Raw genomic sequence first — 24,132 nt, forward strand, 5'->3', positions numbered from 1 at the left:
GAGGAAGGAAGGAAGGAAGGAAGGAAGGAAGGAAGGAAGGAAGGAAGGAAGGAAGGAAGGAAGGAAGGAAGGAAGGAAGGAAGGAAGGAAGGAAGGAAGGAAGGAAGAGGAAGAGAGGAAGAGAGAGAGAGACAAAGAGACAGACAGAGACAGAGACAGACAGACAAAGAAAGAAAGAAAGAAAGAAAGAAAGAAAGAAAGAAAGGACAATGGATTACAAAGAAGATTTTAAATAAATTGATATATGAGAAAAAGTGTGAGTGATATTGTTAACTTGCATCTTGGCATCAAGAAAACACTATGTTTTATTTGGTGGTGTTGAAAGATGCATTATTTAAGAGAAAAAATAGTCACCCACATGGTGCTGAACAGAATTGTGAAAAAAAAAAAAAAAAAGGAATTCATATGAAATATAGCAAATCCAGACATTCCCTAGGACCAAAACAAGGTTTAACAAAACACAGGAGAATTGTTTCAACAGCATGTACAAAAAATAGTGGGGATAAAATACTCTATGTTGCCTTTATAACATTTCTTAACATGATTTAAACTTTCTATTGACAGATTCTTTCTTGCTCTTTATTACAGATTCTCCACCTATTTAGGGCAACCTAATTTTTTCTTTTTTTCTTTAACAGCTAAAAGTCTGGTAAAAAAAATCTGGTAAAAAAAAGTTCTGGTTATTACTGTGTGCTCCTCCTGTCATTGCACCCTTCTCCAGGCACCTGCCACCAGTGGCTTCTGGCATGGAGAGATCTCTCATCTGACAGGGTACAACCATTCATACCTGATTATTTCCCAGAAAGAGGGGATGGTATGACTGTTGTTATGAAATATGATTTTTGACAGCAGGGGTTTCGCTTGAACTGTGAGGTATTAGGAACTATGCTAAGAATATACTTTTTAAAATATCACTGCTATCTGATGATGCTCAGTGAAATCTCAGATTGAATAATTAGAAAACTACCTCTGCATTCAAGTAATTTCAGTCTTTAATGAAATCTCCTCAGACACAACCTCATTAAATGGAATCAGTTTTTTTTCTTCTTTCTCTTGCTTGTAAGCATTCTTTTCAATTTTAATGATTTTTATATAACTGTTTCCTCTATTCTAATTGTTTTTCTCATGTGAAAGATGTTTAAAAGTAACTGGAATGTGTAGTGAAAGTAACTGTAGCAATATGCAAACTACCAATAAGTGTATACAAAGGAAACAAAGTGATGGAAGAAAAAAATTTTGCTCATATACTTTTCAGATATCATCTAGAATTTTTGCCTGAGATTACCCAGACACACAACTCCTATCCCCCTGGTGACTTAAAAAAATCTAAGCCAGGTGTTTGTTGTAACAGTGACAGGTAGATCACTTGGACAGAAGTGACATTAAGTGAATAGTTTTCCTATTAAAAGTCAGATGAAAAAAAAAACATTGTACATTGTGTGCCATCTATTTAGATCTCCATGGCATAGGACCACTCTATGCCTCCAAGAAGACAGGGATCAATGGTTTCTGATCCAGTTGGTAGTCTCAGTGGAATACCAGACTTCTTACACAGTGAGGGGATCATGTTCCAAAGCTTTCAAAACTCAGGATTATGTATGTGGAGCTGTCGTTTCATGCTTGCTAATATAGTCTATACACCTTTATAAATACCTGTATCCATGGTATGCAAAATGGATAAATGGTGACATTCCTCTGTAACCGTGAGCAGAACAGCTCACCAGTATCTATACTTCTGACAGTTTAATTAAAACTGAGGCTTCTTTTAAACTTGATATGTTTATTCAATATTTTTGTATGCCACTATAATTTTTTTTACAAGCTGAAATTAAAAAAAAAAAACAACAAAGCAAAACAAAACAACAAAACAAAACAAAACAAACAACAACAACAAAACAACCAACCAAACAAACAAAAACAATCAATCAAACAAACAAACAAAAAAAAAAACACACCACTCTCATTTCCTGAAAGCTGATAAATTTGGGTAGCACAATATATTTAAGACATTAATTGAAAGAAAGGACCATTGTCCAGAAGACCAAGTAATTAATGATTTGGAGGAATAAGAAAAATAACAAAACACAACCATTGTCAGGATGGCCGAGCGGTCTAACGCGCTGCGTTCAGGTCGCAGTCTCCTCTGGAGGCGTGGGTTTGAATCCCACTTCTGACAAGGTGAAATCCTGGACGTGTTCCTGGGCAGCATGCTCTGGTGGGCGGCCCTGCTTGACCTTGCCCCGTGGAGTTGGACCAGCTGTACTCCAGCCACCCTTTCTGACTTTCAACTATGTTTTGATTCTATAGAAAATTTAAAAAGCCCACCTCCATCTTTTGTGTGGGTCTTTCTGCCACGCTGTACCAACTGCGGGGAGTAAGCAGAATGCTCATCATTACAAATGAAAATGAAACAAACAAAATGCAAATAACAAATAACAGCAATTTTACTGGTGTTTCTGAAGGCATTCTTTGCAAGAGAGTTTCAAGCAGAGGTATACATTGAAGATGACTCCTCCTCTAGATAGGACTGTGTTTTCTGACTCTGAACATCAGACAGAAATTAAATTTATAAACAAGTGAATGTGTTAATACATGGTGGCTCCTGGCTGCCATTTTGCTTCACTGTTTGTGCTGGGCTCTGGAGTCGGCAAGGAAAAAGGCAAAGAAAAAAACACTTGTAAGGGTGCATGAAGATGAACCAGAGAATGAAGATGCTGAAGATTGCACTGAAGATATGCTGAAGATATGTCTATCTTAGCAGGACATAAAGGGTGAATCAGGCAAAAAAAGTGAGAAGCCTTAGCGGACTGAGAAAAAATGTAATGTCACAATGCAGGTTTTTTTGAACATATATTGGACTACTTGAAGTGAAAGGGAAGTTGTGGGATGCCTGACACTGCACAGGGCACTTGTCTTCACAGCAGCAAGGGATCACAATTATCTGCAGAAAGGAATAACAGAGACAATCCAACACAGGCAAGAGACAACCACCTTATATGTTCCCTACTTTAAAAGGCCACCATTCACCCTGTTAAGGTATTTATACAGCGATAATACCTTTAATAGGAAGATAATTGTGCTGAGATTTTCCTTATGCTGTTCACTACATATTAATTACATGCTAACTACGTAGTATATGGCAGACAACTAATTCATTCCTGCTTAAGCTTAGGAGGCTCTAATCCATCCAAACTGCATGAGCATTGACTCCTCTTCCTGTATAAAGAGCCCCTTGCAGAAATGCTGCAGGATGGGATATTCGCTGTAACAATCACTAATAAGTAAATAGCCCATAATCTTCAATACAGAGACCTTTCCTAGAAACTTTGGTACAGAGGCTGTGTTTCTTCAAAACAGTGAAATGTCACTATTGTCCAGGACTGCCATTACAAACTGAAGCATTGCCAGATCCCTTTGTCATTCATACTGAATAATTCTCCTGTTTACTGGGTGGTAGCATGCTAAGGCAAAATTCCTTAACAACTTGAACTAAAAGCCTTTCTAAATGCCCGTGTCCAGAGCACCTAGAACAAGAAAACAGTGACATTCCTGTGAAGATATGAGTTCACTAGAATTTTCACAACTGCCACACATATTGAAACTAAGGCTTCCTTTAAAACCTTGTATGTTTATTAATGTTTCGTATGATACCAGTTGTTCTGCTATTTGTGCTGATTTGTTTCTCTCAGCTAGCAGAGAAAATAAGGACAGATTGTTGTAAAGGCAGAATAACATCAGTAGGAGCTGGGAAACAGGGATATGCACAGCTGCACATCCCTCCTTAGACACTGCAAACATCTGGAACTTGTTAACACATTGACTCCCAAATTGCACTGTGTTTTCATGAGCATTTTTTTTCAAAGTAATGAAAAAGTCATCTACAACCATTCCTGCAAATTATATCTTTTGCCCAGCCCAGAATTGTCCTAGAGTTTCAAACACCGCTTTGACCAAATAAATAAGGAGTAGTGAAGAATACATGAAAAACAAAACAAAACAAAACAGAACCCACATTATTAAATGTTGCAGTTTAACTAATTTTTCTAAGGTGTAATTCAAAATGAGTTTATCAAAATGAGTTTAGAACATGACTGGAAGAACTGTAGAAGATAATAAAATGAAAACTGAACTGAAGAGAATAAAACTGTTGTGGCAGCAAGTGAAAATTTATTACTGGAAAAAAAAAAAAAAAAAAAAGTACACAGAGAATATATTGCATTTTTGAAAGCAGCAACTGTCTTTTAGTCTTTGCCTGTTACTTCTGTCTAATTAACACCAAAGCTGTAATGGACTGTGAAATCACATTCAAGAGGACAGTGGCCCTCATTAAGATGTCAACGCTTTGTTCACAGAATTAAAAAAAATAAAAATAAAAATAAAAAATCAACAAAATGACAAAGGTTAATGCTAGATTTGCAGGAGTAGCAAGGTTTGACTGGTAATCTTGAGCGCTCTTCTATAGACACATTACAGAATTTCTTGCCAAAAGCTTCATTTTATTTTGAGACTTTTTTTTTTCCCCTCTCTCTTTTGGCCTCCTGTTTTTGTTTGCTCCCAAGGATGTAGGAGCAGCCTGCTGACTTCATCTGCTTTATGTCAGTCAGAAATGTCTCTGTACAGAGCAGAGGGAAAGGAACACTGCTAATGGAAAATACTGTTTTGAGAAGAACAGCAATTTTATTCTGGGCATTCTTTTTAACTGCAAATTATTAAAACCTCTGAAAAACACTATTTAAAACAGTAATGAAATATATAAAAAGAAGGAATTTGATTTCCAGTTGGTTTTGTGTCATTCACTTTCAATAACAAATTTTTCAAAGATGTACAGTTTTTCTACAAGCATAATTAAAAACCAAACAAGTTTATTGCTTGCTTAAATATTCCCCAAATATTTTATTTTTATTGAAGAAAGAGGGAATAGTAATGGTTATCCAATAATATTCACCCAGTTCTGCTCAAGAACAGGACATGTGGATCCAAGTGTAGGACTACAATTTTCAAATGGATTTAAACCATGGTTCAAATGGTGACCATTTAAAATCACACACAGATCTTGGTATGTACTGTATGTCCCTGATTACATTAAAAAAAAAAAAAAATACCTTGTTCATAGAAAAGAATACGTTTGAGGAAAATTTTATTTTATTCTAGTAAAAAGTTTTTCGACTTTTTAGGTGGTATTCAGTTGCTGCTGCAAGCCATTCAAAGTATCCCCAAAACTCTGAGATGATTAATGAATGCAGTCATACTTTCCTTCACAGACGCTTTTGTATTGTAGAGAGAAGCAAGCAGAACAAAACTATGCTTAAGCATATTGTCTCTCTCCAGTATGGTGCAGAGTGTGGGGCTAAACTATTATCTAAACCAGACTTTTCTTACTTGCATGAAAGTGTATTAATTTGTCGAGAGCTCAGGGATGTCCATAGGAATATTCACTCTAGTGTGAAGTCAAGCCTTAAATTAGTAATCAAAAGGTATTTAAGGATGGTTTTGTTATCATAGAATCATAGAATACCCCGAGTTGAAAGGGACACATAATGATCATCAAGTCCAAATCCTTGCACTGCACAGGTCTACCCAAAAGATTAGACCATGCGACTAAGTGCACAGTCCAAACACTCCTTAAATTCAGACAGGCTTGGTGCAGTGACTACTTCACTGGGGAGCCTGTTCCAGAGTGCAACCACCCTCTCTCTCGGTGAAGATCCTCCTCCTGATGTCTAGTCTAAACTTCCCCTGCCTCAGCTTAATCCCATTCCCATGGGTCCTATCACTGATGTTTATGGAGAATAGGTCACCCCCCTCTCCACTCCCCCTTGAGAGGAAGTTATAGACCGTGATAAGGGTCCCCTCAGCCTCCTCTTCTCCAGGCTGAACAGGCCCAGTGACCTCAGCCGCTCCTCATATGTCTTCCCCTCCAGGCTCTTCATCACCTTCATTGCCCTCCTCTGGACATTCTCCAACAGTTGAATGTCCTTTTTTGTACTGTGGTGCCCAGAACTGCACACAGTACTCAAGGTGAGGCCGTACCAGTGCAGAGTAGAGTGGGACAATCACTTCACTTGCCCTACTAGCAATGCTGTGCTTGATGCACCCGAGGATACGGTTGGCCCTCCTGCCTGCCAGGGCACACTGCTAGCTGATATTCAACTTGCTATCAACCATGACCCCCAGATTCCCTCTCTGTGGGGCTGTTCTCCAGCGTCTCGTTCCCCAGTCTGTATGTATAGCCAGGGTTGCCCCATCCCAGGTGCAGGACCCAGCACTTGCTTTTGTAAAAACTTCATGTGGTTGGTGATCGCCCAGCTCTCCAACCTGTCCAGATCTCTCTGCAAGGCCTTTCCATCCTCAGCCGAGTCTACAAGTCCCCCAAGTTTGGTGTCATTGGCAAATTTGCTCAAAACACCTTCTAGTCCTACATCCAAATCATTTATAAAAACATTGAAGAGGACTGGCCCTAAAATCAAGCCTTGAGGGACCCCACTAGTAACCATCCGCCAGCCTGATGGGGTCCCATTTACCTGAACCCTGCCTATCAGCCAATTGCTCACCCATTGGATGATGTTTTTGTTAAGTTGTATGTTGGACATTTTGTCCAGTAGGATCCTACGGGAAACCATGTCAAAAGCCTTGCTGAAGTCCAAAAAGATCACATCAGCTGGTTTCCCTTGGTTGACTAGATGGGTGATCTTATCATAAAGGAAATCAAATTTGTTAGGCAGGACCTACCCCTCATGAACCCATGTTGGCTGGGACCAATGACTGCATTGTCCCCCAGGTGCGCTTCAATAACTTCAAGGATAATCTTCTCCATATCTTACCAGACGCTGACGTGAGATTAACAGGCCTGTAATTGCTAGGGTCTTCTTTCTTACCCTTCTTGAAAATTGGCATAACATTTGCCAGCTTCCAGTCTAACAGGACCTCTCCAGATTCCCAAGATCATTGAAAAATAATTGAGAGAGGTCCCGTGATGATGTCAGCCAACTCTTTAAGCACCATAGGATGAATCCCATCCAGACCCATGGACTTGTATGGATCCAGGTGGAGCAGCAGATCCCACACACGTTCAGTGTTGGTTGAGAGTTTTTCATTCCCACCATCACAGTCCTCCAGCTCAGGGCACCCTGGGTCCCAAAGCCCATCATCAGTGTTGAAGACAGAGGCAAAGAAGGCATTAAACATCTCTGCTTTGCCTACATCATTGTCTGTGAGGAGACTTTCCCCATCAAGTAGCGGACCTATGTTTTCTTTGATTCTCCTTTTTCTGTTCACATATCTAAAAAAAACTTTTTTACTGTATCCCACAGACATGGCCAGCTTCAACTCTAGTTGGGCTTTGGCCACACGAATTTTCTCCCTACAAACACGAACAGCATCCCTGTATTCCTTCCTCATTGCCTGACCCTTCTTCCAGCAGCCGTACACTTTCTTTTTTCACCTAAGCTCCAGAAGAAGATCCCTGGTCAGCCAGGCCAGCCTCCTGCCCCATCTGCCTGACTTCCGATATTTTGGAATTGCCTGATCTTGTGCTTTTAGGAGGCAGTGCTTAAAGATTGACCAGCACTGATGGACACCAATGCCTTCAAAAGCAGTTTCCCATGGAACCTTGCTGTCTAGTTCCCTGAGCAGCCTGAAGTCTGCTTTCCCCATATCCAGGGCTGAAGTTTTGGTGGCAGTTTTCCTTCTGTCACCATAAATTCTAAACTCAACCGCTTCATGGTCACTATGACTGAGACAGCTGCCAATTGCCACAAGACCCTCTCTGTTCTCTAGCAACAGATCTAGGAGGGCACCTTTCCTAGTTGGCTCCCTTAGCACATGCACCAAGAAGTTATCATCTAGGTGCTTTATTAACCTCCTGGACTTGCTCGTGTCAGCCATGTTGTGATCCCAGTTGAAGTCTGGCAAGCTGAAATCCCCCATAAGGACAAGGGGAGTTGATCTCAAGGCATCTCTTAGTTCTGCAAAGAATAATTCATCGGTGTTGTCATCCTGGCCAGGTGGTCTGTAATAGACTCCCACAACAATATCCTCTGTATTTGCTCATCCCTTAATCCTTACCCAGAGGCTCTTAATTTTGTCATCACCAACCTGAAGTCCAGTCCATGCTTCACATACATCGCCACCCCACCACATCACCTACCCTGCCTGTCCCTTCTGAATAGCCTGTAACCATCTCTTGCAGCACACCAGCCACTGGACTAATCCCACCAGGTTTTGCTTATGCTCGTGATGTTGTAGCTGTGGGACTGGTCCAAGACTTCTAGCTCATCCATTTTATTCCTCATACTGTGTGTGTTTGTGCAGAAGCACTTCAAAAGTGCCTCCCTACACGCAGCACCTTGTGGAGCTGACCGAAGGACCTCATTGGCACACAGTCCCTCTGATTCTAGTGCACCATCCCTTAGGTTATCACCGGTGTGCCTGTTTTTATCTCCTTTCCCCTTCGACTCTAGTTGTTCAATTTTATACAAATAAGTATTTGGGAACTGTGTTATGTCACACATATCTGGAACTAAATATTTTTTCAGTCACTTCTGAAAAACAAAACAAAACAAAATATGATTCTACTTTACCTTAATTTTAATTCTTTACAATTTTAATTGCAGTAAATGTTGGCACCTTTAAAAAGACTATGAACATTTTATACAAACACAGAAAAACACACAGGCATGCATATATGAATCCATAAGTATTATAAATATTTTTCCATCTTGTTACTCAGTGCAAATGTAATATAAAAGCCTGTGAAGGGTGTAGTACCTGTTTAACTCTTTTAATAAGTGAAAAATAATTTATCATTTATATTATACAAGCAAATGTGTCTGCACAAATGTATTTCTACATATATAAGCATGAAAAGCTAACAGCGACTTTTGTAGTCAGCAAACTGCATCAGATTGTGATTTCAAATATAACTAAGTCACCTACTTATTCATATGGAGAACAAAAATGAATAATTTTGTTAAATAATTAATTAACAAGATGAAAGTGTAACAACGATATCTGAACAATAGGGTAGAATTTCAAGGTCTCATCTGGAAATAAACTGTACTAGTGCTTTTGATCATTACATTTAGATATAATTTCCAATACATTAGAGAATTTCTTATGCCCTCCAAGAGCAGGCAAAGCTTCAATTCAAGGCACTTGGTTTTGAAAGTATTTTAAATATTACCAAGGAGACAATTTTCTTCCTGTCTGATGATGTCCTTTTGGCTCCAGCATCAAAATCATTATATGTTTTTTTGTAGCCATAAAGCCGTATCAGAATGCCTCATCCTTCACAAATGCAAGTTAAACTTCACTGGTGATTAAATTTGAATGAAAGGAGATCACTAATTTCTAACAAACTTGATGGACGTCTGTCTTTGTTGTGATGCCTAGAGAAACCGAATCTCTTAACAAGTCAATCAGCTCCACACAGAAATATTAATATATGGGGGGGCTTTACAGCATGAAGAACAAAAGCATATTCTACATTCAACAGAGCTCCTGAAGCAAGGAGGACCCCCATGAGGAACAAGTGATGAGACTTTTTTCAAATGAGACAAATAACCTTAAGTAAGAGCTTCCCCCTAAAACTATCTGATTTTAGGATATTGTTCACTAGGTGCTGTTGGTTTGATGCTACCTGTTCAGCATAGAGTCAAAGCAATTCCACACTCAGGTTCATGTGTGGCCCCACAGAAATGAGTACCACCTCACAGGATTTCCTAAAAGTGAGTTTGGAAAATATGATCCTTTGACAGATGCAATTCTTAGGAGTTAAGCTAATCAACACAATGAAAGTCCAAAGACCAGCTCTACTACCACTAGCTCCACTACCAGAAACCTACCACCACGAGAAAACCCTGGAAACCTACTCTTACAAAACTCTGTTGCTGCTGATGTGGTGAGATGCCATATATGAACTCCTTTGCAGCCACATGCATTACTCCTGGCCCTGAAAGTGTCCAAATGCTGTCCTTGCAGTGAAACTGGATCAAGAAACTCAGAACCAGCTCAGGCCTAAATAAGGAGCTAGCTCATTAGGGCAGCTTGTGAGAAAAAACTTACAAAGTTTAAGGTCAGAAGGGATGATTAGATCATCTAGTTTGCCCTCCTGTACATCACAAGCCACTACATTTCATCTACTTATGGCTGTATTATGCTTCTCTAGCTTTATTTTATTTATGTCTGTTTTCCTGTAAAGCAGCTAGACTTGAGTCAGGTCAGCAAGAGGAGGGTACTCATCACTTCCCCTGAAACTGTGTCTAGTGGTTGATCTCTCTTGGATCAAGTAAGGAAAGGTGTTCCATCTGTTATCATCTAAATATATGTTACTATATGCCAGATGCTGGCTTTGTTGTGCTTTCATGTACTAAAATAAAGATTCTGTGAGCATTCCCCACTTTCTTTCCGTGATCAGATTATTTCTTGTTTATTTGGTTCACTTGTTTTCTGATAAGATAAACTGAATTTATTACATTTCTGTCTGGAAAATGCTCTATTTGTTTCAACTCTATTATCAGCTTTGTGTTTCTTCAGCTTTTTTTCAACATCATTTTACTATTGTGCAAGATTCTCCTAGTAGTCAGCTTTGTACTGTACAGAGAGGTAAAATTACCTTTATCTCCATTCCTATTCACTTCTTCCTTGTTCATACACTCAATGCTCTTATTAACTTTGTTATCACATCAGTGGAATTTCTCATGTTGAATTGCTTTATGCATTATGTCCCCTAATGCCCATTCAGGGCCATTTAGTCCAAGGATACATTTCCACATACTCTCAGGACTGCCTGCCTTCTTTGCTCCCAAGCACACAATCTAGCACTTACCGTACATTTTGTTTAATTGCCCCTGGGCCCTGCTGTATGGATTTTTTCTTCTTCCTCTTTTTTTTTTTTTTTTTTTAATTCAACTCTTTCCTTTATATGGTGAGCAAACCACCAAACTCTAGAGCACCTTCCCATAAACGGCATCTTGTGGCCTCATGTCACCTGACAATCACACTGAAAATGGAAGTGCTAATGTAAAGCAACTCAGTTCCCTGAATCTAAGGTCTGTTAGTGTGTTTGGTCTTTGTGACCTCAAATATTCACAGTACAAGAAAAAAAATAAATTGAAAACAAAATTTAAGATCTCATGTGTTGTTTCCATTCTTAGTTTTGAATCTTCTAGGCCTGTGGAATTGTGACATTAAAGAAAAAAATGATTGAGTTAGAATTTGAGGTATTAAAAATGAAACAACTACTTTGTTGAACTGGAGACCATGATGGACTCACAAAACTTAGCATAACTGCAAAAGGTTACTGAAATGCTTTATCTAAAAAAAGCTGTAATTTTTCTCAACTAAATATACCAGGACAACATGGTAAACAAGCAGTTAACTGGAGATAGGCACTGTGGAATTTCTTTCTTCATGCCAGTTTGTTCATCCTGAACATAAGGTCAATGCCATGATCTTCCTTTTCTAAGGCTGCAGCAATCACCTGTGAAAACTTGCATTTATACCAGTAATGAAGTGAAATTAGTGAACTCAGTCAGCACTGTGCCTCAGTGTTATAAACTTTATTAACATTATGTGCACTTGTGTTTCTCCCTTTCTTTCGTGGAGGTATGCTTCAGCTTTTGCATGTATTGTTTGGAAACAGGAGACAACATGCACTGAAGCTGGAAAAACTCACATTGACTTTACAGAGGTCATGGTTTTTCTTTGCTTTCTAATGTGAGTGTTGGAGAGATCAGCTTGTGTCTTGTATGTTTTCCCAGGTTGTAGGCTTAGCGGTCTTCAGTCTACACAGCAACAAATTAACTGAGACACATCTAAATAATTGTCATCTTCTCTCACCCTTCAGTGTCTCTCTTAGGGTTAGGTACAAACTACACACCCATCCTTGGTAATAAATCCTGATGTTTAGCTAACAGACAGCAGGGCAGAACTTCCTGAACCCTTTCACTTCTCAGCCTCCTCCTCCAGAGAAATCTCTTTTCCCCACTCCCGACATGCTTCTCTTTTGCCTCCCTAGGTGATGTGCCTAGGGAGGAGGTGCAGGAGCAGGGCTAGCCTGCTTTCTCTCCTGCTGTGCAGGGCATTGGTGAAGTCACAGCAGCAGAACAACTTCAGTCTGTCACCAGAGGATGTTTTCCTCAGCATGTTGCTCCCAGGACACATTACCAGAGAAAGTAATTTCTCTGATGTTTTCAGTTGCCACTCACAAAGGTGGTGAGGAGAAAGCAGTAGTGGTCTCCTCCTGCTGAGCCAGGGATTAAATAGCATTCTTGGACACAGGAGACCTGGCTTCAGTTCCTGCCTTGATGATATTCAGAGCTTGGATTTGAGACAAGTGTAAAGCCTATAAAATTCTCACTGCATAGAGAGCCTGTGACTCCTTGTGATTTTTGTGTCCAAACCCAAAACAAAGCATTTTTGTGCTTCCAGAAGTGTTTCTTTATTTTCTTTTTCTTCAGCCAACACTACTCAAGAAAATAGACCTAACTTCACAAGTCACTTTAGCTGATCCAATAGTTAATCTTTGCTGTGCTATGTGAAGTGAACCAGCAGCCAAATCTCCAGCTGGTATCTATCACAGACCCTCCGTCTAAGTCAATAGCTGATGGGGGCAGATATAAGCCTTGTGGACTGGTTCCTGCTGTTTCCCTGGACCTATTCATACATGCCAAGTTGGTACCACAGGGCAAAACAAACACTTCCCCAGGTTTACTTTTCTGTGGGTCTGTGCAGGAAAATGTGTAGAGGCACATCAGGATTTTACTTCCATCATCCAAAAGTGGAGAGTGAGCTCTTTTTCCTGGCTGCACTTAAATGTTAAGAGAGGACAGAGACTAATCCTAAATTAATCCAAGCTGCACGTATCTTGTTGCAGCTGTAAGGGTCTCCTGGGATTCTCCAGCGGCCCTAATCTACACGAGTCCATGGCAAGGGCTGTCTACGGCATAGCTTCACTTGCACTTACAAAGGGTTGCTCAAAGTTCAGCCCTCTATAAATATTTGGGTAAGGGATATATGTAAAGATGCTGCTTATAATGATCGGCAGTAGTTAATTCTGCACTGCTACAGGCTCCAGCTGCCCGTGGGGTCCCTCCTCTGACAACAACAGTGTAAGCAGACTTGGCTTTGCACAAGGCTGCATACTGTCTGAGTCAAGCAGGCTGGTGAACCAGCCTGGAGTTGCAGTGACCTGTACACATGCGTGTGCGCCCATGTGCAGGGGTCCACACACATAACGTAGGGAGAGGGGTGCCTCACCCAGCTCCCCTCATGCCTCTCCTCTGCCTCTCTGTTGCGCAAGCAGATGCTAGAAAATCTGGCCCAGAGCCTCTGCTGATCCTCAGTTATAATCAGGAGCCCATTAGCAGCAAAACTATTAATCTTCTCATAGACATTTAGAGAATAAACCGCAAACAGCCCGGTAGCAGCCAGCAGGGATTGATGAGCATTACAGGGGCTGTGAAACCACGCGTCAGGGCTCGACCAAACAGTGCAGGGGCTGTGGCCCTCATGCCCCACTGGTCTGTCTAAAGTCAGAAGGTGAAATGCAACCTGCAGGGTTGAAAATGCCCCCAGACCTTTTGGCTGCAGGGGGGCTCAAAGAGCCAGCCCTGCCATGCTCAGGAAATGGACCTACAGGGGGATTCCGTGGAGGGTGCAAGTTTGGGTCAGCCTTAATTTGGGCTTGCTCCTTGTGCATATCTTGTGTGTTAATTAGCTCTACTAGATTGTGATGCGAAATTCACAATGGAAGAACACGTTTTGCAAGGCATGGCTCTTTATGATTAGCATATGAAGACCTGTTCTGCAAACATGCCATTATCTGGTTCACTTATCTGCTATCTACACCTGATTTTCTCTTTGGCTTACTTTTAAGTCTTATTCCCTCTTGTTGTTTGACACTGTTGAAGCATCATGTGATCATTTGGAGGCTGCCTGGGAAAGCAGGAATTATCATGTAAATTCACAAGATTGGTGGAGTCCTCGTCCTACCTGAGCTGAGTGTCTGAGGTGGCTTGTCTTCCCCTTCCCATTACACCTTCTTCTGCAAAGCAAAAATACATCCTCTAGTCCTAGGCCTATGGCAGTCAAGGAGGAAGTATGAATAGTGCAAAGGATATAAAAATCTCACAATCCAACAAGTTGGAGACATTGTTGACTTTCACTTCTCTCTTTACCCCTCCTCTCTTTGTTTTGTCTCCCTTCATCTTTGACAGTGGGAGAAGTCACATAGGTTGACCCCAAGCCAGTATTGCATGGGTGGACAGATATTTGGTAGGGACATGAAGAAAACTAAAGTTAATGATTTTTGCTTTTGTCAGTGTCTCTGAGTGTTTTCCCACTGGTGTTGTTTGTTCCAGCTCTATATAAAGTAAGATGGGCTCCTGCTTGTTGAGTCTGTACATCTTCATAAAACAACAGTTAGAAATTCAGGACCATAGGAAATGGAACATGCACACTGTGGTCAAGATGTAGCTGGGCCTTGAAATGTACCAGAAGGGTGTTGTGTGGGACAGGTAAACTATGTTTTTACCGATAAACAGGAATAGCAAAATCTGTCCTAAAATTGAGGAAAACTCTTGGCCATCACCTGAGCTCAGCTACATCTCACTCAGCAAAGATGTCTGGACAATTTCAGAAAGAGAAACAATGTTTCTGTAGGACCACTGAGGTTTTAAATGTGAGAACACAAGTACCGCTCAACAGAAATAAATGTCTCTAAAATTAAACTAAGGGCATCACTGATTTTCAGATAATAACCATCTCCTGTTTGTTTAAACTGTGGTGTGTACATAAGCCCACACATGCACTGCGCTGATTAGACTTCTGTCTTTCTGGCTGAACATGAAAGGACTGCGCATGCACAGAGTGTAACAAACTAATTATCCAGACCACTGGTATCCAAGATACAGTCTATGAAGATTAATGTTTGCATTTTCCCTTAGAGTGAGAGATAGTGGTCTTAAATAAATTGCACTGAATTGCAGTAATGGACAATGAGAATAAATCAGCTTCCTATTTCATTTCCAGCCCTATTATATAATCTCCAGTGATCTGAGGTGATTTCCACAGCTGGCAGAATATGGTGATTATGTCTAGCTGTGTATTAAAGTTAGTAATCTCTTCAGTGCAGCAGTAAAGACCATTGTGACACCAGTGGCTTTTGCTCTTTAAACCCTGACCTGCATTTTCTCAGCAAACCCAGCCAGGGGAGCCTCTCCATTTCCCATGGGCATTTTGACTCCTGGAGATAACTTGTTTGCTTCAATGGTGGGTGATGGGAGCAGACACAAGGGTGGTCTGGCTGCAACTTTTCATCAAAAGAAGAGCAGCAGGATGGATGGATGGTCCCCCTGGGCCGAGTCTGGTCCATGGGCATGGGGCAGGCAGCACCAGCCCAAGTAATTCCCACTGCCTCTCAGTGTGAAACAAAAAAACCCTTATAGCCCTGAAAGCCAATCAGTGGGGACAAAACACCTCAGTTTTTGCCCCTCATTAGTGATAATCCCTGTTTGATAGCAATAGGTCCAGTGCATTAAGTTCATATGCAGGGAAAAGCTGAAGAATGCAATAAAACATAGAACTGGCGGGGATGTAAGTCAAAATATTTTTATTTTTTTATTTTTAAAATCAAGGCTGGACCTTCTCTGACAAATAGTCACAAGAGTAAGTAGGAGCTAAATTTTCAAAATGTCTCTATAAACAAAGCCCCCCACACTCAATCATTTTTATGTTTCGGGGTTTGTTTTTGCTCTCATGTAAACAAATATTATATGACTATGCCCAAGCTGTACAAATGCTAAGAATTTCCCAGCTGTTGCACAGCCAGTATATGTAGCTGTTAATCTAATGGCTCCCCCGCAGCCCGCAGGACAGTGAGTCTGATCTGAGCAGCACCTACCTTCACAGTCATTAGCTCAAGAGGATTTGGGGACTGCATGAATTACACACTTGGACAACCTGATTTTGGGATAAAGATGCAAAAGATGTAACCCATGTGACACACTGTTCAGCTGAAAGCTAGAGCAAAGATATCTGGATGCACTACTATATCCAAAAGGCAACGTCTGCATAAAATTACGTATCCATTTTTGGAATAGAGCTCCAACACTTTGCTGTCAAATTGGAGTAGAACTAGCACATCTAGCACATTATCTATAGTTATTTGCCAGTTTAGTGTTGCCCTGGAGGTTGCCTAAATGAGTAGAACTGGGAGAATCACTGTAAAAAACAATTTATATTCTGGAGAGGAAGAACAACAACAACAACAAAAAAGTAGTACAAATACAACATGGCAGGTGAAACTGGGGCCATGACACAGTTATATTCTTTTTAAAATAGTCTTCAAAATGATCTGTGCATTTTTTTTCCTGGAACCTTTTTTTTGTCATTGTTTTGTTTTCATTTTATAAACTGAAAGTGATCATTTATGGCTTGTTTTTGGTTCTTGACTCAAGTGTTTTATGTGCTGTTGTGTGCTTCTCAAGAAAAAATTCAAGCAAGTGAAGTGAATCCATAGTACTGATGCTTAATAAAGCCTGTTTATTGTGGGGTGCAACATGACATTTCAGGATGCTACAAAGATGATCAGAGCTTCAGAGCAAACAGCATGGTGCGACCCTGAGACAAACATATTCCTCTGAATATATGTTAAAAAAAATAACTATAGCATTCAAGCAGGACATCACTACATTTCTATGCTTCAAACTTATTTTGTATGGATGCCACACATTTAATTCCTTGATTTGGGACTTTCCAAGGAGTGTGTGGGAGTAAAGCTGTGTGTGTGCACATATGTGCACATGCTTTCATATAGAGAGCAATGTTGGAGCTATCTTGCAGGCACATTGTCTCAGGCACTTGTTGATTTTACTAGCAAAGCCAGCCAAATAAAAATAAATGCCAATTTGATGTCCGCTGCACAGATCCATCACTCCATACTATCACAGAGAAGATTTTTGTGTTGGAGCATTTACTGAGTTTGGACCTCTGAGACCCCTGCATGTTGTGCAGAAAGTATGAACAGGATGAATAATAGATGTTTGGTCACGTATTTATGTATAATGATTGGCACTTTTTATTGCTTGTCTTCAGGGCTAATTTAGTGGCTCTAGCTTGTGAGAAAGCAAGGAATGTTCTCATTTTGCCAGACAAATTTATGATTGTTTGCAAGCATTAAAAAGAATCAGAATATCTGAAGTTCATTCATTCAGTACATGTTTTTGTTTTTGTTTGTTTGTTTGTTTGTTGTTTTATGGGGGGAATATTTGTCCATAAATTCAAGATTATTAAGAATCTAACCCTTCTGGTGGGTGCTAAAAGCCTTTTGACAATTTCACTGGGTGCTTCCATGGGCACTTACATACATTTTACAAATCTATCCTTCTGTCTTCTCTTGTATTTGTACACTCTCTAATCCTAAGGTGAGAAAGGACTATATATTTTTGAGATCAAATTATTAAAAAAAAAAATAGATTTCACAGCCACTACTGAATTGCTCATTAATTACTTCTTTAGGCAGATTTTTTTTTTTAATTCCTTTGAAATCTCCAAGATACCTGTAATATTGTGAGAAGTGTACTACATTCAGCTAGCTTGTATTTCCTGAAAATTTATCAATGTTTTGTAACGCAGTATCTTCCAGACTTCTGATATATGTAGAGTCAGGTAAGGTGTAAGGTTTAAGGTTGTATAATTCTCTCATTTTTTGTCATCATTGTTATGAAGCGATAACGAAGAGAGAAGAGATAATGAAATAATATTCAGGATGAATGAACAAAATCATTGCTGCTTGTCTTTCCTTTACTTCTACCAGATGCCCAGTGTTTTAACTGTAAACTAACTTGCAAGCTCTTACTGCAAAAACTATGTGTGTGTCATATCAACCACTTGCCTAGAAAGTAGATGCATAAACATATCTTGGATTCACAGGATAAAAGGGCTTTCTTTGGTAAAATGCCTAGTCTAGGAGATCAGACAAGGGCAGAACGTGTTTAGCAGCACATGAAGAAACTCATCAAACTTTTGAGAAATGTGAAGAGTGTCTTAAAAATTCCACATACAGTAAAATACAATGGTACCCTGTTTCAATGGTAACCACCCTCAGTGTTAAGAACATCTGATTTTTGGTTTGATTTTTAATAAATAAATAAATAAATAAGTAAGTAAATAAATGAGTTCCATAGCTGGATTTCAATTTGCCTTTTCTTACCAGTAGAGCTGTGAGGATGGTCTTAAATGAAGCTCAGTGGTGTGCTGAAGAAAAAGAAGTGAAATGCAACAGTATTGGTGCCTGCTTCTAGTGCAGGTTAGTGTGTCTCCCAGACTATGCCCAACTTGAAATAAATATATAACTTTATACCATTTATTCATACTCATCTTCTCCTTGGTTTCCAGAAATAGGTGTTCCCTGATCAACTGAAATTGTAGTTCCCCTTATTAAAAGCAAAAGCTTGCTTTGATCTTCCACTGTTTGAGCATAATTGAGTCTAGACAACCTTCCAACTAGCTTGTCCAATTTATAAATGGACAAAGAAGGTACATGCTAAATGTTTTTAAGGATAAATAGACCAATATTTAAAAAGCACTAAGAGCCCTTTCACTCAATATGTTCCCAGAACACTGTACTATTTCCAATTATCCTGCTTTTCTTCAAACCTAGAAACAACAAATGAATAACAGATGTCAACTTCTATTGAGGCTACTTACAGAATGCTAGCTGCTCTTGCTTATTGGAAACCCTTTTAGAATGACTTCCCTTTCTTTCTGTTACCATGACAATATTTGGCCTAATCCCATGGCTTTTTTTCACATCTAAGAACACTGTGTAGGCAAGTGGAATTATCATTAAAATCAATCCTATTCACAATTTATAATGAATGTCTTAACTGTGCCTTGTTTGTAAGTGTTATTCTCCTAATATGATTCCTTCAGGAAAGATAGTATGGAAAACACAAACCCTTAACTTCCTTTGAGTATAAATAGTTGATTGTTCCTTGGCTGTAGTAGGCTATGTACCACGTTGCTATGAAAGTACTCTCTTGCTGTGGTGAGAATGTTCTGCAATCCTACTATGGGACAAAATTACTCTTCCACACTTACCTTCTTTGTGAATGTGTAAAAATTGGCCTCTAAATCAGTTTAGATATCAAAAAAACTATCAAACTTATTCTAGATTTAATCTACTTTAAAAAGTTCTCTGACACTGCAAGTGCAGTAATTTGTTAATAAAAATAAGAGCACATAGATCTTTAGATATTCTACACATAAGTACCTTCTTCCTACCTCCCATCTATTCCCCATCCCCAGATCCCTGTGGGCTGAATTGTAATCCATTAAAAATATGTTTCTTAAAACCTTATGTAATAGAGCAACTAATGAAGGGAAGAGATACTTGCACTGAGTGGAATATCTGTAGGAAATACATTTTTCTCAGTTTTCCTTTTATGTGCTAGTAAAAAATCAATTACATTATTCAGGGTCATTTATTCATGTGGAAATCATTAGTGTGGCTACCCAGAGGAGTAGTGGTCTGTGGTACAATCCACAGAAGCTTATTGTAAAAGATACATGTAAAGCTATTGCTATCTTGATATTTTTTCTGCTGGGGTTACAGGTTTGACTGGTAAAGGTAATAGTGTTAATGTAATGCATTTAGACTTCTGTAAACCATTTGGTCTGATACCACATGACATTTTGATTAAGAAATTAGAACAGTACAAAATCAACATGGCCCACATTAAGTGAATTAAAAGCTGGCTATACTATTTATTAATGACGTGGAAGAAGAATGAAAATTTTTACCAACAGAGACAGTAAATGACACATATATTGGTGAGAGCTACGTAATATAGAGGACAAATCTTTGAGAGGGAGTGATCTCAATCACTTGGTAAACCTGGCCATCCAAACATATGCATTTTAACAGAGCCAAATTCATAATCATAAAGCCAAGATGCAGCTTGTCCCTACAGATCTGGGGACTGATTGAGAGAAAACTGTGAATCTGGAAAAGCTTTAGTGGATGCAGTAGGCAAATGTTTTAGTCTTCATGTTTAACTCCCTTGAAGTTACTGCTGGAATAGTGTGTCCAGTTCTGGGAAGGATCAAAGATGAGCTAATAGTGTGATCAAAGACAACAAAACATGCTTTACAAAAAGAGCTCAAGGATCATCATCTATTTACTTGACCAAAAATAAGGCTAAGGATTGACATGCTACAAAATTTTGAGACTGCCTACATGAGGAAAAAACTCTTGACGTGTTTGGTCTTTTGGAGGAGAGTATATGACTTAATGTCTGGAAGCTAGAACTAGCCAAACAAATGTTAAAAATTAAGTGGAAAATTAATGCACTAAATATTATTGACATTATTGAAAGAATCTGTGAAATCTGTAGATTTTTTTACTGTTGATAAATAAAAATGTTAAGGTAGCATTGACATAAATTTATAGAAGTTATGTTATAGTCTGAGCAAGATCTGACTCAGGATAGTCCTCTGATTTATATTACACAGGGACAAAGACTAAACTAATAAAAAGAAAATTTAGTTTTGGCCACTTACAACATGCAAAAGCAACTCTATGAAATTTTTCTGCATTATCAGCAATTAAAAAATAATGACTTGCCTTAGTGGCTTATACATTTGAGTGGTGTCTAAGAATGTAGGGCAAAATTCAAGTAGAGAACTTAGATCTTGCACCTGTGAGAATGACAGATTCCAGCTCTCCCGGTACTCCTGGCATGCAGCATGGCAGATCTTCTTCCCTCTGGGGTAGGAGCTGGAAAACAGATAAAATTCCCATGGGCATTCTAGTTGACATTCATCACCTATTCTTAGGCACCTGAATGGTTCCACTGACGTCCACATCTCTTAAAAGGCTGAGCTTCAAGCATTCCCTCCAAACACGGGGTTTTTGAGGAAAGGAGTTAAAGGAGTAGAGTTTGTTTTCAAACATTGTATCAATTGTCTCTTTTTGTAAGAGACACCTAGAAAGTTGTTGAAAGACTCCTTCTCAGCTCCTTTTCATTTTACCTTAAAAAGTAGCTAAGATGATATATACAGATCACTCAGGTTTGTTAAGTACTATGACTCCCACTTCTGTTAATAAATTAGCTGTATTGTGATGACTTGATAGTTTGCTGGTTTTAAAGAAATGTCCCAAATGATACATTAATGTACATTTAATTATTTTAGCTGAAAGAGGAGTATTGCAGAGAAGTGCCAGAGTTACTTTTCTCTATCTCTGTTATAAAAGTGGTATTCTGTGTGATGTACTTGGCAGAAGTGTTTTTTTCCATGCTATTTGTTTGCCTAAGAAAAATATTGTAACTTACCAGCCAAGGAAGGACTATTTCCAGACCATTTTGGTGAATAACATGCTTTCAATTTCATACATAGTTTTTGTACTCCTTCAGAATCTAGTTCATGACTTTTTCTTTATGTTTGATATCAAAGTTATGAGCCCCAGAGGAATGGTTAGCCTTAACACATACATGCATGTGGCTTTTTGCAAGTATATCAAAAAAATGTTAAAATATGTTCTGAAAACACTGTTCTCTTTGGGAGGACAAGGAATGGCACGTGTCCTTGGAAAGTAAAATCCCCATTGATAAACTTCCTTGTTACTGAATGAGTAAAAGCACTGGCTCCATGACTGTTGGGGACCAGCCTGCTTCCTGCTGGTCTGTGAGTCTGAAGTAGAACATCTGTTAGTGCTCTGATGCAGGATATCACTTTCTGGTAGGTGTTTATCTCTGAACACTTGGCACCTCTTGGCGATTCAACTCGCGTCTTTTTATCAAGAGAGAAGTAGGTCATCCTCAGACTGCCTCAACCATTTTAAAACCCGGTTTGGCATGCCTGTCTCATATGAAAATTAAACATGGTCATTTTGTGTATAAGTGTAAAATGTTCTAGCTTAGTTGAACCTTTGGAAAACCTGGAAGATCTTTTTGTAACTAAAGAGTAGACTGAGGTGCATAGGTACACCAGAAACTGTAAGTGCCAACCATGATGAAGAACTTATGGAACATCATCTCTTGTATCAAATCTGTCAGTAAATATTCCAATTATTTATTTTATCTGTACTATCTATACGCGCACATATATAAGCATGTACATACACATGCATACCTATATAGGTGAACATTTTGATATTATACATTTTCATGTCCATATTTATAGACAAATATGCATACATGCCCACACAAATGCAGTCCACATAAAAGAGTACCTATGTGTCGTCTGATGAGTTTCTGGTCATTCTTAAACAAGTGAAAATACATTCCTTTTGAAATTATTGTTTTTTAATATTTTACTTTGTTATTTATTGATTATCAATGTAAAACCAGTTTTTTTTACCAGAGATTTCCAATTTAGTAAGACAAATGGACTTCCGGTTATATCCTGAGTATAATAATGAACAAAGTGTTCAGAGGCTACCCTAATACTGCTGTTACACAGTGGATCACTGTGTTGAAGAGCATAGCAATCTAGCATATGTCTCACTCTTTCATAGTACTAAGGCAATGTTATATAATAAGCATGGGAGGATGACTGCCTCTCTAAAAATGTGAACGAGTACTCAGTAAACAATGTTCCTAAATAAAACAAGGACACTGTGGAAAGAGACCTTGCTTCCTACTTCTTTACTTCAGTAAAAAAGCAGTCCATGTACTTGCAGGGAGGAGTGCATTTTGTCTTCAAAAATATGTCTTTCAATTATATTCAAACCTGTACCTGGGATATATTAAGGAAATGTATCAAAATGAGAGAATTCAAGTTAATTTCAGTCTTGATATTATCTGCTCTCAACAACCTCATTTCTAAGATAGAGGAATATAGTATTTTGATGCAGGAAAGAAGCTCTTCTGTCTTTGCTTTTGGAATAGTTATTGACTATTGAAAACAAGTTTTGAAAAACAAAAACAAAACAACAACAACAAAAAACACTGAATATTACAGGGCTTTCCTGTCCTGACATGGAGCCTGGATTTCACAGGTGGTTAGTAACACACCATCTTGGAGTGGTATACTGATGTATTCAGCTGTCTGATGTGAAATATGCTTGCAATTGCCCAAGGCATTACATTGAGTTACGTGTCCTCTCCACAATGAAAGCAATCCAACTGACTTCCACGAAAACATCCACATTCAACATCCGACCCAACTACTACATTTGCTGAATCAGGACTCACGTTGCTGTCTAAAAAGTATTCACCTCTGGACTGATCTCTGAAGCTAGGGAAATTGGTATTTCCATATTTTGTGGAATAGGGAGAGGTACATGTGCCAGGAAGAATCACAGAATCACAGAATTTCTAGGTTGGAAGAGACCTCAAGATCATCAAGTCCAGCCTCTGACCTAACACTAACAGTCTCCACTAAACCATATCCCTAAGCTCTAAAAAGAAGAGAAAGAGGATCAGAGAAAATGTCTATGACAAAAAAACTACCTTGGTGACTACTTCTTGGTTGGTCTTGGAGAAAAGAGCTGCTATCTGAAAATTCATCCATGTACTAAGAAACAACAAAGGCCTATAAGCCTTTGTACTTCTACTTAGCCATGTATATATTATATAGATTCAGTGTTTGGGGCTCTCCTGTATTTTTATTTTGTGGTCACACTGGGAAAAAAAATAAAATAAAAGGAATAGAGAGGAGACAGAAAGGACAGAGTGATAGAAAGACATGTTACTTCCAGTTAAGTGGATTACTGTAGACAGGACTACGTGGCTTCATTTCTAATCAAAGTTGCAACTTCTGTATGAACATTGGTCCTGACAAGGATTACCGTAATGGCAAATACTGACATATCACTAAAATAAAAAGCAACAAGATGTAGTGGGTTTATGTGGCAAGGTTTTGGTAGCAGGGGGCCATAGGGGTGGCTTCTGTGAGAAGGATCTAGAAGCTGCCCCATGTTTGTTAAGGGCCCCACTGCTGACCAGAGCTGAGCCAATAAGTGATGTTGTTTGTGCCTGTTTGAGCAGATTTAAGACAGGAAAAAAAAACCTGCGCCACACAGCAGCTGGGAGAGTGAGAGAAGTGAGGAACAGCCTTGCAGGCGCCAAGGTCAGTGAAGAAGGAGGGGGAGAGCTGCTCCAGGCACCAGAGCAGAAGTCCCCTGCA

The 24,132-nt window shown here is 39.2% G+C and overlaps 1 non-coding gene across 1 annotated transcript; it reads left to right on the plus strand.

The window, feature by feature from the left end:
* The first annotated feature begins 2,093 nt into the window (after positions 1-2,093).
* On the plus strand, positions 2,094-2,176 carry TRNAL-CAG. The gene has a single exon. It is a non-coding gene; the product is annotated as a tRNA-Leu (tRNA).
* The last annotated feature ends 21,956 nt before the right edge of the window (positions 2,177-24,132 follow it).

Source organism: Oxyura jamaicensis, chromosome Z (assembly GCF_011077185.1).
Source record: "Oxyura jamaicensis isolate SHBP4307 breed ruddy duck chromosome Z, BPBGC_Ojam_1.0, whole genome shotgun sequence".
In the NCBI taxonomy this organism is placed as follows: Eukaryota; Metazoa; Chordata; class Aves; order Anseriformes; family Anatidae; genus Oxyura; species Oxyura jamaicensis.